The sequence below is a fragment of the Pipistrellus hanaki genome (assembly GCF_964339955.1).
Source record: "Pipistrellus hanaki genome assembly, chromosome: 9".
NCBI classification, from domain to species: domain Eukaryota; kingdom Metazoa; phylum Chordata; class Mammalia; order Chiroptera; family Vespertilionidae; genus Pipistrellus; species Pipistrellus hanaki.
In genome coordinates this window covers 21,058,835-21,067,906 of record NC_140511.1, presented here as the reverse complement: position 1 = coordinate 21,067,906, position 9,072 = coordinate 21,058,835, and positions in this window count along the sequence as shown.

Below are 9,072 nucleotides of genomic sequence, written 5' to 3'. Positions count from 1 at the left end.
CCTGTTTCTTAGCGGTGGGAGGGAGAAGATGCAGTAGCCTGTCCTTCACCTGGGAGGGAATGCTTTGTAGGCCCCAGACCATCGGAGCCAATATTCAATGGAAGAAAAGAAAACAGGTTAAGGTAATACTATTCCATTAATTAACGAATTCATCCTCCCCACCTAATTTAACCATCATCATAAATTAAATAATCTTTATGCACTGTCATGTAAATGTCTCCAACTATCCAAAGACACATGGACAAATTAAAAGCAAGTACCTGCATAATATGCTTAACGTTATTCTATTTACATGAATATATATTTAAATGTAAAATATATGGGTAACGGTGATATCTTTTGGCAGGACAATACAGATAAAGGGAAATTTTCACTCTATAATAATTAATAAAAGCTACCATTTATTGCATGTTCCAGGCCCCGTTCTAAAGCTTTTCCTGTTTTATTTCACTTACTCATCACATCCCCATGAGGAAGACACTGGTGGTTAACAGTGTGGGCTCTTTCTGCTTATAGATATTTCAGAGTTTAAACTTTTCCCTCATCTTAGAAACAGACTAGCTGTGTGGCTGTCAGCTTAAAACAAATTACTTAAATCCTCTGTGCTTTAGTTTTCTCATCTGTAAAATGGAAATAAAAGTGATACCTAAATAATAGGGATGTTGTGAGGTTTAAAGAGATATAAAGTTTTTAGAACAGCCCTTAACAAAATGGTAATCACTCATGAAATTGCTTTATCATCATCATCATCATCATCTCCATTTTATAGATGAGGCAAGCGAGGCACAGATGTTTTAAGTAACTTCTAGTGTGATAATAAAACTTATGCTCTTAATTTAGTCCAACTGCCTTCTCAATTTTCCTGCATTATTGAATTTATTGTAAGTATGTATATGAGGCACATGCTAGTTATGTATCTTGGAGAAATTAAAACTGTGATAAGAAATATGAATGGAAAATCAGTAGTTTTCTACAAGATAAAGGAATAATTTTTAACTACCACCTACACAATTTTTAGGAAAGCCTTGTAGGTTTTTTTTTTTTTTTTTTTTTTAAAAACACAGCATTAATGAAATATAATTTATATACCATAAAATTCACCTGTTAATGGTAGGTTTGTTTATTTATTTATTTATTTATTTATTTATTTATTTTAACAGAGAAGTCTTAGAGTTTTGTTTTACCTCATGGTAGAATTTTCAAACTTACTCTGGTATTTAGTTGAATGTCCAATAATTTGGTTTAGTTCACCCCACTCACAATTAAGCACCTGCAGAGAATAGGGCTTTGTGCTCAACAATGCATGGGAAAAGTCCCTGATCTTTCCTTAAGTATAATAGCTGGTGTTTTTTGATAATTTGCATTCAATTATTTTTGGCCTTTTTTTTCCCCTCTTGATGTAAATCATGATTAAATTAGAAATCATGCCACTACTATTTTTGGTACTAAATGCAAAGTGACATTTGGTAATAAATGCAATACTTTGCTATCAAGTTTTTTTTTTTTTTTTTTTTTTTTTTTTTTTTTGCCTACTTCTTTGTTTTCATAAAGCTGCTTTCACTTATATTAAAAAAAAAAAAAGAGAGAGACTCCTCTAATTGTATTATATCCTTTGTAAGTAACTTTAACATCATGTCTTATCCTGGCCATTCTAGTCTGAGAATTTCCCAAGGCATTCCCCTTGGCTAATATAAAACTCCACCAGTTCCCTTTTCATCACTGAATTTCCCACAACCCATGTCCAGCCCTCATTCTGGCCTAAGCTGACTTCATATCTCCATCCACGTTATTTTGTGTAGGGGATAGTCTTTTCCCTTAGGGACTCGAGTTAGGTCCAAAATCACCTTAATAATTATTTATTTCCCAACAAGTTAGAAGCTATTTGAAAAAAGAATACACAGACATGGAAAGAAAAAAAATGATATTTTAATTTTATTCTTAAATAACCATGATTTCTTGCTAGTGGGATGTGTGCACCTGTTGGAAACTGCACAACTTCTTAGTTTTTGAAAACCAATCCATATTAAGTTTTATGTAGTACTTGCTATTTTTCACAGCATTCGTGGAAAACCCAGTTTCGCCAAATTTGATGACCTCTAAAGGAAGGTAGCACGATCTCATGGTGAAACTGAAAAATTAGCTGGAGCTGCCACTTCATGCAGTCTCCAAACAATGTCAAAGGTCACTGCATCTCCCTGGAAAAGTTAAACTCTCTTGGGAGTTCACTTGTGCACCTGGAGGTCCGTTGGCATGAAGTTTGGGAACCCTGAGGTTGGGAGACTTTCAGGGCAGAAATGTTAGAGGGGTGAAGGTAATAGTGAGTGCAGTGCCTGGGACATCACACGTGCTCAGTATGTGTAGACATGTGTTTGTTGAGAGAAGGAGAGAGGAAATAAGGCCCAGAACTTGATCCAGTAATTAGTCCTCCTGGAAATAAATTACCCTCTATAAATAGTCCTCTCTGGACCCCTTTCACCCCTTGTAGTGACATCTGGCATGCTGCATTCTTTCTCTTCTGGGCACCTGCACATGTGCCACTACTCCTGCCTGCTTCTCTAGCAGCAAATTCCACTGTCTTGGAGATTTTCCTACTTCCTTGCATAAAAGGAGACCTCCCCACCACACACACATACACACACACACACACACACACACACACACACACACACACACAAAGAAGCACACTGTAGAAAGCCTGGGAGTTCTAGCCAAGAGATCTGACATGCTGGTTCCACTAATCTGTAGGGAAATTACTTAGCCTCTTTGATCCTCAAGTTAAGAGGCAGCACATATTAAAAAATTATGTTGTATGAGGAGACTTTCAACTTGTAGTGCATTGCCAAACAGTGTTCACTGCCAAACAAAACTCAGCCTCAGGCTTAGGATGGTGCCACGGGAACTGGTGACTACATGGACTGGAGAGCCCACAGGCAGCTGAGCAGTGGGACTGCTGCTCAGCTGCAGCTCATTACCACCTGGCTTTCTAATTTCTCCAGAGATGCCAGAACGTCTTACACCTACATGAAAACCCCAATTTTTTTTTTAAGTCTTAACTAATATAAGTAAACTAGAGGCCTGATGCATGAAATTAATGCACTGGGGGGGGGGGGGTGTCTCTCAGCTCCACCTGCACCCTCTTGCTGTCTGGTAGCCTTTGGGGATGTCTAACTGATGGCTTAGGATGTCTGACTTACTGTCCCCTGGAAGTGGGCCTATGCCATCAGTTGGACATGCTTAGCACTGCGAAGGAGGTAGGAGAGACTCCCGCCACCTTCACTGCACTCGCCAGCCATGTGCCCTGTGAGAGCACACTGACCATCAGGGGGCAGCTCCTGTGTTGAGCATCTGCCCCCTGGTGGTCAGTGCACATCATAGTGACTGGTAGTCTGCTGTTTGGACGATTTGCATATTAGCCTTTTATTATATAGGCTAACAACACAATGCAGGTGGACACCATGCACTTTAACTAAAACATGCCTTTCAGTTAGATTTCACCTGTGGGCCACCCTTTCCACGTGCCAAATCAGAGGCCAGAGCAAATGAGTGAGCCATTTTTCAGACCCTCTTTCTCCTTTCAATTATAATCAGGGAATGAAAGAAATGCAGAAAGAAAAATTGTCAGTTACTGAATATTTTATATATAATCATGCCAGGAAAACAAATAAAACAAATATTTGAATATGCGATTTGAACATAGTTACTTGTAAGGGAATAGCAGAACCAGAGGTAAATCTTTTTAATCTATCCTTAAGCCTGCATCATGACCATTATGCTAATCTGCCTTTCTTCTTTCAAAGCAAAATAAGACAGCATTCTCACTTTAAGGAGTCTAGTAGAGGAGCCAGCACACTTTCCTGATAAAGGGCCAGAAAAAAAAATAATTTAGGCTTTGTGGCCATGTGTTGGTCTCTATTGCAACTATTCAGCTCTTACATTGTCGCATGAAAACATAGACAATACATATACAAATGGATGTGGCTGTGTTTCAATAAGACTATTTACAAAAGCAGAAAGGAGGGAATATTGCATTAATGCTAAAAAGAGAAAAAACACCTTTATTCCCCCTAATAACCTATCATAATAGCGAATAACATTACAGTTTTTGTTTTTGAGCCAGAACTTTATCTAATTGATTTTTGTATAAAATTTGTCATGGTTAGTTAAAGAACAGTTTTGTTCATTTTAATTTTTGAAAAGTTTCTTTCACATGGAGCAAAAAATAGACACATAGGAAAAGTCTTAAACGTAAGAATAAGCTTGTCAGAGTCATAAAGAAAATCTCATTTTATGTCAATTGCAGAAATAACAATGCTATATATGTTTGTGTCTTTTGGATTGAGTTTAACATATTTCATATGTCTGTTCCAATGAAAAATTTAAAATACAAATGAAAACTCTACGTGGTCACAGGAAATTATAGAATTGATGAAATTCAAATTCTGTTTTTCATTTTTATAACCCCATGCATATTTTGAATCTACTGTTTAAATCCTGGATTACAGAGATTGGTGAAGCAAATGTGCCAGAGTGAGCCTGAACCATTACCAACTAACTTTCAAGTCCTCACTTGTCCAAGGTTAACTGTTTAGCTAAACGTTCTCTGAATTAAGTTCTATGTGGGGCACAATATCCATGAAAATAAATAATAAAAATGTACTAATTGGAAGTATATATATATATATATATATATATATATATATATATATATATATATGCATTATTAAAATTCGGTAATAACTTGAGCATTTGTTTGGAACATAGATTACTACAAGATTTTTAGAGGAGGAATATTTCATCGATGGTATTTTTTTTAGAGTTGCTGGCATGTAGCGATAGATAAGAGCAGACTGAGATTTAATCAGTCTGGAAAAATGAAGCAAGTCATCCAAGAACATGGAGCTCATTAGCAGAAGACCAGGACTGGAACTCAGATTTCTTGTTACGGAGCACGGGGTACTGAGGGGGATCAGAATAAGCCATCCCCTAGATGTGCTTCTGTGGTATGTGGGTAGTTTTGAGCTACAAGCAAATTTAGTGTCAGGCTCAAGAGAAACTTCTGCCTCTCCCTTGACTACCTGGAAGAACATGAATCAGGGGCCTTGCCGTCAGAAGGCCAGGAAAGGCAACATCACTGTCCCATTGCTCCCATGTCTCCTTTTCTGATGTAGTTTTTGGAGGACTTGGGATATGAGGAAAATGCATACCACTTGGATGTTTGACTTACTGTCTCCTGTATTTTTGAGAAACATAATTTGCTAAGGACTTGGGATTTGAAGAGCAAGGTTTAATTATTCTTTCGGCATTTTTGAGGCAAAAATCTCAACCATTGTTGCAGAAGACCAAAGAAAAACCAAGCAACTCCTTTAGAGAAAAAGAGTTACACTGTGTATATATAGATAATTTCTTTATTGATTTCAGAGAGGAAGGGAGGAGAAAGAGAAACATCAATGATGAGAGAGAATCATTGATTGGCTGCCCCCTGAACACCCTCACTGGGGATCAAGCCTGCAACCCAGGATGTGCCCTTGGCTGGAATTGAACCTGGGACCTTTCAGTCTGCAGGCTGCTGCTCTGTCCACTGAGCCAAGCCGCCAGGGCTGGGAGTTACACTGTTTATTTACACCGGCTGACCCAGAGGAATAACTTTCCAAATCTGAGTAAAGTAACATGAAGGGGGCTTCTCTTTCATATCTTTCTGGGGTCTTTGTCCCACAAATATGGATTATGCTTCTGGTCCTTTTCGTGGGCTTTGCAAAAAGGCCCCCAGATGATGGGCGTCACCAGGCCATATCTGATGGTCTGGCCTGGTGCCAGCATTAATAACCCTCCCTCCGAGGCAGTGCACTGTTCACTTTTATGGCCTCTGTGACAGGTTCTGCAAGACCAGTTTCTGGGAAAGAGGTAGTGACTTAATTATAGGTTTTCAAGAATGTACACTGGGCTTGCTGGCATGGATTCAGATTGGTAACCTTCCTTCTCCCCACCCCCCCCCCTAAAAAAAAAAAATCAGGGTTACATTGGAATTAGCCTTTTAGCCTCCTCACAGGTACACCACTTGCTGGGTGAGAGTACTGATCCCCACCTTCCAGGACCTCTGAGATTAAACTCTTGGCATAGAGGAGAGGAACAATAAGTTTTTTCATAGAGACCATGGAAATAAGACCCAAATATCTCATAGGTAAATATCATGCATCTTGAAGTTAGAATAGTGTTTTAGATTGCTGAAATATTCTTTTGAATGTGACGAGAGTTTGCTATTGTTTGATTCCATGTCTTTGCAGCTTCTCTGTATTGACTCCATGATCCAGAGGTGCCTGATGTTCCCAGAGGGAAGAGTGGAGGGAAGAATTGTTGAATCCTTTCATATGGACAATCCCTAAGTTAAGCTTTGCTTCGTGTTGGAAATATGAGTCCTCTCTCAAAGACCATGTCCTTGAGAAGAATTTTACCTACGAAAGAGGAGGAAAAAAGTCTCAGCTCTGACCTTTGACCAGATTGTGGGGGGAGATGACATTGGGAGGTGCTCTCCGACCTACAGACTCCTGGGACAGGAAAGCACAGTGTTTTCACCACGAAACTAATGAAACTTGAACTGAAAACATTGACGTCGTTAAAAATAAATGCAGAGATCGGGGCCACGGCTGAGGTTGGAAGCCTATAATGGACAGTTTTGGGAATATCATCTGTGGCCTTTTGATTATGAAAGTCCAGGCCCAGGAACTGGAAATGGAGGCAGAGGAAGCTAAATTAATCAATGTGATCAAGTAATAGGAATTTCGCATTTTTCCTGGGGCTGCCAAGGAAGTGTTCAAAGGTGTCTGAATTTGGGGAAGTGGGAGAAGGGAGAATACAGGCAAGAGGAAAGGGAAGAGGCTACAGCAGCTGTGAGATTAGAGAAGAGAAACAGCCAGGAAGGGATATTGGTTGAGAATGTCAGGAAATGTCATCAGAGAGCTTTGATATTCAGCTGTAAGTTGTTTCCTATTCTGTGCTCTAAGCTTCTGCTTAAGCCTGCATTCAACCCGCTACTCACATCAGCATTGTGCACGTGATGAGCTGGGGCCTGGGGAAGAGGGGCTCTGTCCATGCTGGAGAGGACAGCAGGCCCAGGAAGGGTTACAAGGCCCAGATGGCCTTGATGCTGCTCCAAGAAGGAGCTTGGAGAGAAGTGATGATGGGACAGATAAGAGATGAGAGGGAACGGAAGCACCCCTCCCTGCAACCTGCAAATTCGCAGAGGATCTGAGTGGTAATGGTGTTTGGCGAAAGGCAGGGGCCATGGGTGATGATGACTTGAGACCTAAAGCAGATTCGGGGCTGTCATTACTGTGTTTGGATATTAGAGAAAAGTGTGACCTCAAAGGTGGAAATGCGGAGGCATTTGAGCTAGAATGCAGCAGTCTAAGCTGCCTCAGGGAAGTGTCTCCCCAGAGAGTAAGGCCAAACCGACTTGGTTCTCAAAGAGGCAGACTGACTTTCCCAGAGTTTCCCTCCCTCGGGGGAGTTCAAGAATGTGAAGGGGGAAAACCCAGTGATCCAATGATTCATGCACAGCTGCCTGTGGGCTCTGGGAAGGTGCTCAGGCAGCCAGAGGCTCAGAGCACCCGTCCCGGGGTTTGCTTAGAAGTCTGCCAGGCTCAGCTCATCAAAGAGACCGCTGCATTTTCAGAGGAATTCCTGCCAGATTGGTGGGAATAGACCTGCACCAGGGGAATGAGGAAGAGGGGAAGAAAATCCCACTCAGAAACAACAAACAGCCGAAGAACAAAGGGCGCAGTTCCAGGAAGAGAGAGTCATTTTCTCTCCTGGGAAAGGTGAAGTGTGGGTGAAAATCATCTTTTCATTTAGAGTCCTGGAGTCTATTGTTTTGGAGACAGAAAAATCAGACCCCTCACCACCAAGAATGTGGCCTATGCACAAGGCTACACCTGCTGATGGCAGAGTGAGCCAAATCCCAGCGCTGGGACCTCACTTGCGTGTGGTCCATCTTCCAGCCTCTCCTAAGCCTTCCTTCCCCTCCTCCCAAATCTCTCAATCCTCCTCCTGTCTGCTTTCATCAGCTCTGACGTACATCCTCTGCAGAACTGACAGTTGATTTATGCACAGGAACAAATGCACCTCTTTCTTTACGATATTATGAGGAGTATTTTTCTTTTAAAAATTTTATTTTTCAATTAGAGTTGACATTCAATATTGTCTTATATTAGTTTCAGGTGTACAGCTGAGTGATTAGACATTATATAACTTACAAAGTGATCCTTTTGATAATATTAGTACCCACCTGGCATGATACGTAGTTATTATAACACTAGAGGGCCAGTGCAAGAAATTTATGCAAGAATAGGCCTTTGCAGCAGCTCCGGATGGTGATTCTGCTGTTTGCTGTTTGGTCGATTTGCATATTAAGCTTTTATTATTATAGATTATTGACTATATTTCCTAATGAAGTAAATTTTTGGACTGGAACCCAGATTCTTTGTCCACTGGAGTTGAAGAGTGAATCCACAGACAGAGGATAGTTTAGCAAAGGTGGAGATTTATTGAAGAACAAGTTCAGAGTCCCATGTGGGGAGAGGAAAAGAGTCCCACAGACTTCCTGTTTCCATGGTTTATAAAGGCTGCAGTTCCTGTGTCCTGATATCCTCTCTGATTGGTCAATATTCCCTTTTGAATTGGTTACTATAGTGATTCCTGAGACCTTCCTCCCTCATTGTCCTCTTATTCCCTCTGGGCTTTGTTCCTCCTTTATTTTGTAGATATAAACCTTTTTTTTTTTTTTTTTTTTTTTTTTTTTTTTTTTTTTTTGGCTACTTCCAATTCCCTTGTCTTAGGGAAATGTAGCTGCACCTGGCTTCCTTGTGTTATGGAAATGTACCTTCCCCCAGTCTGTAAGCCCTATGTTTTTTCCCATGGACCCCAATTCTAAAAAATTCCCTAAACCTACCTATATTCCCCCAAAACTACCGTTTCACTATGCTGTACTTTACATCCCCTTGTCTGTTTTGTAGCTACCAATTTGCATTTCTTAGTACCTTCACCTTCTTCACCCATTCCTCCAACCCCTGTCCCATT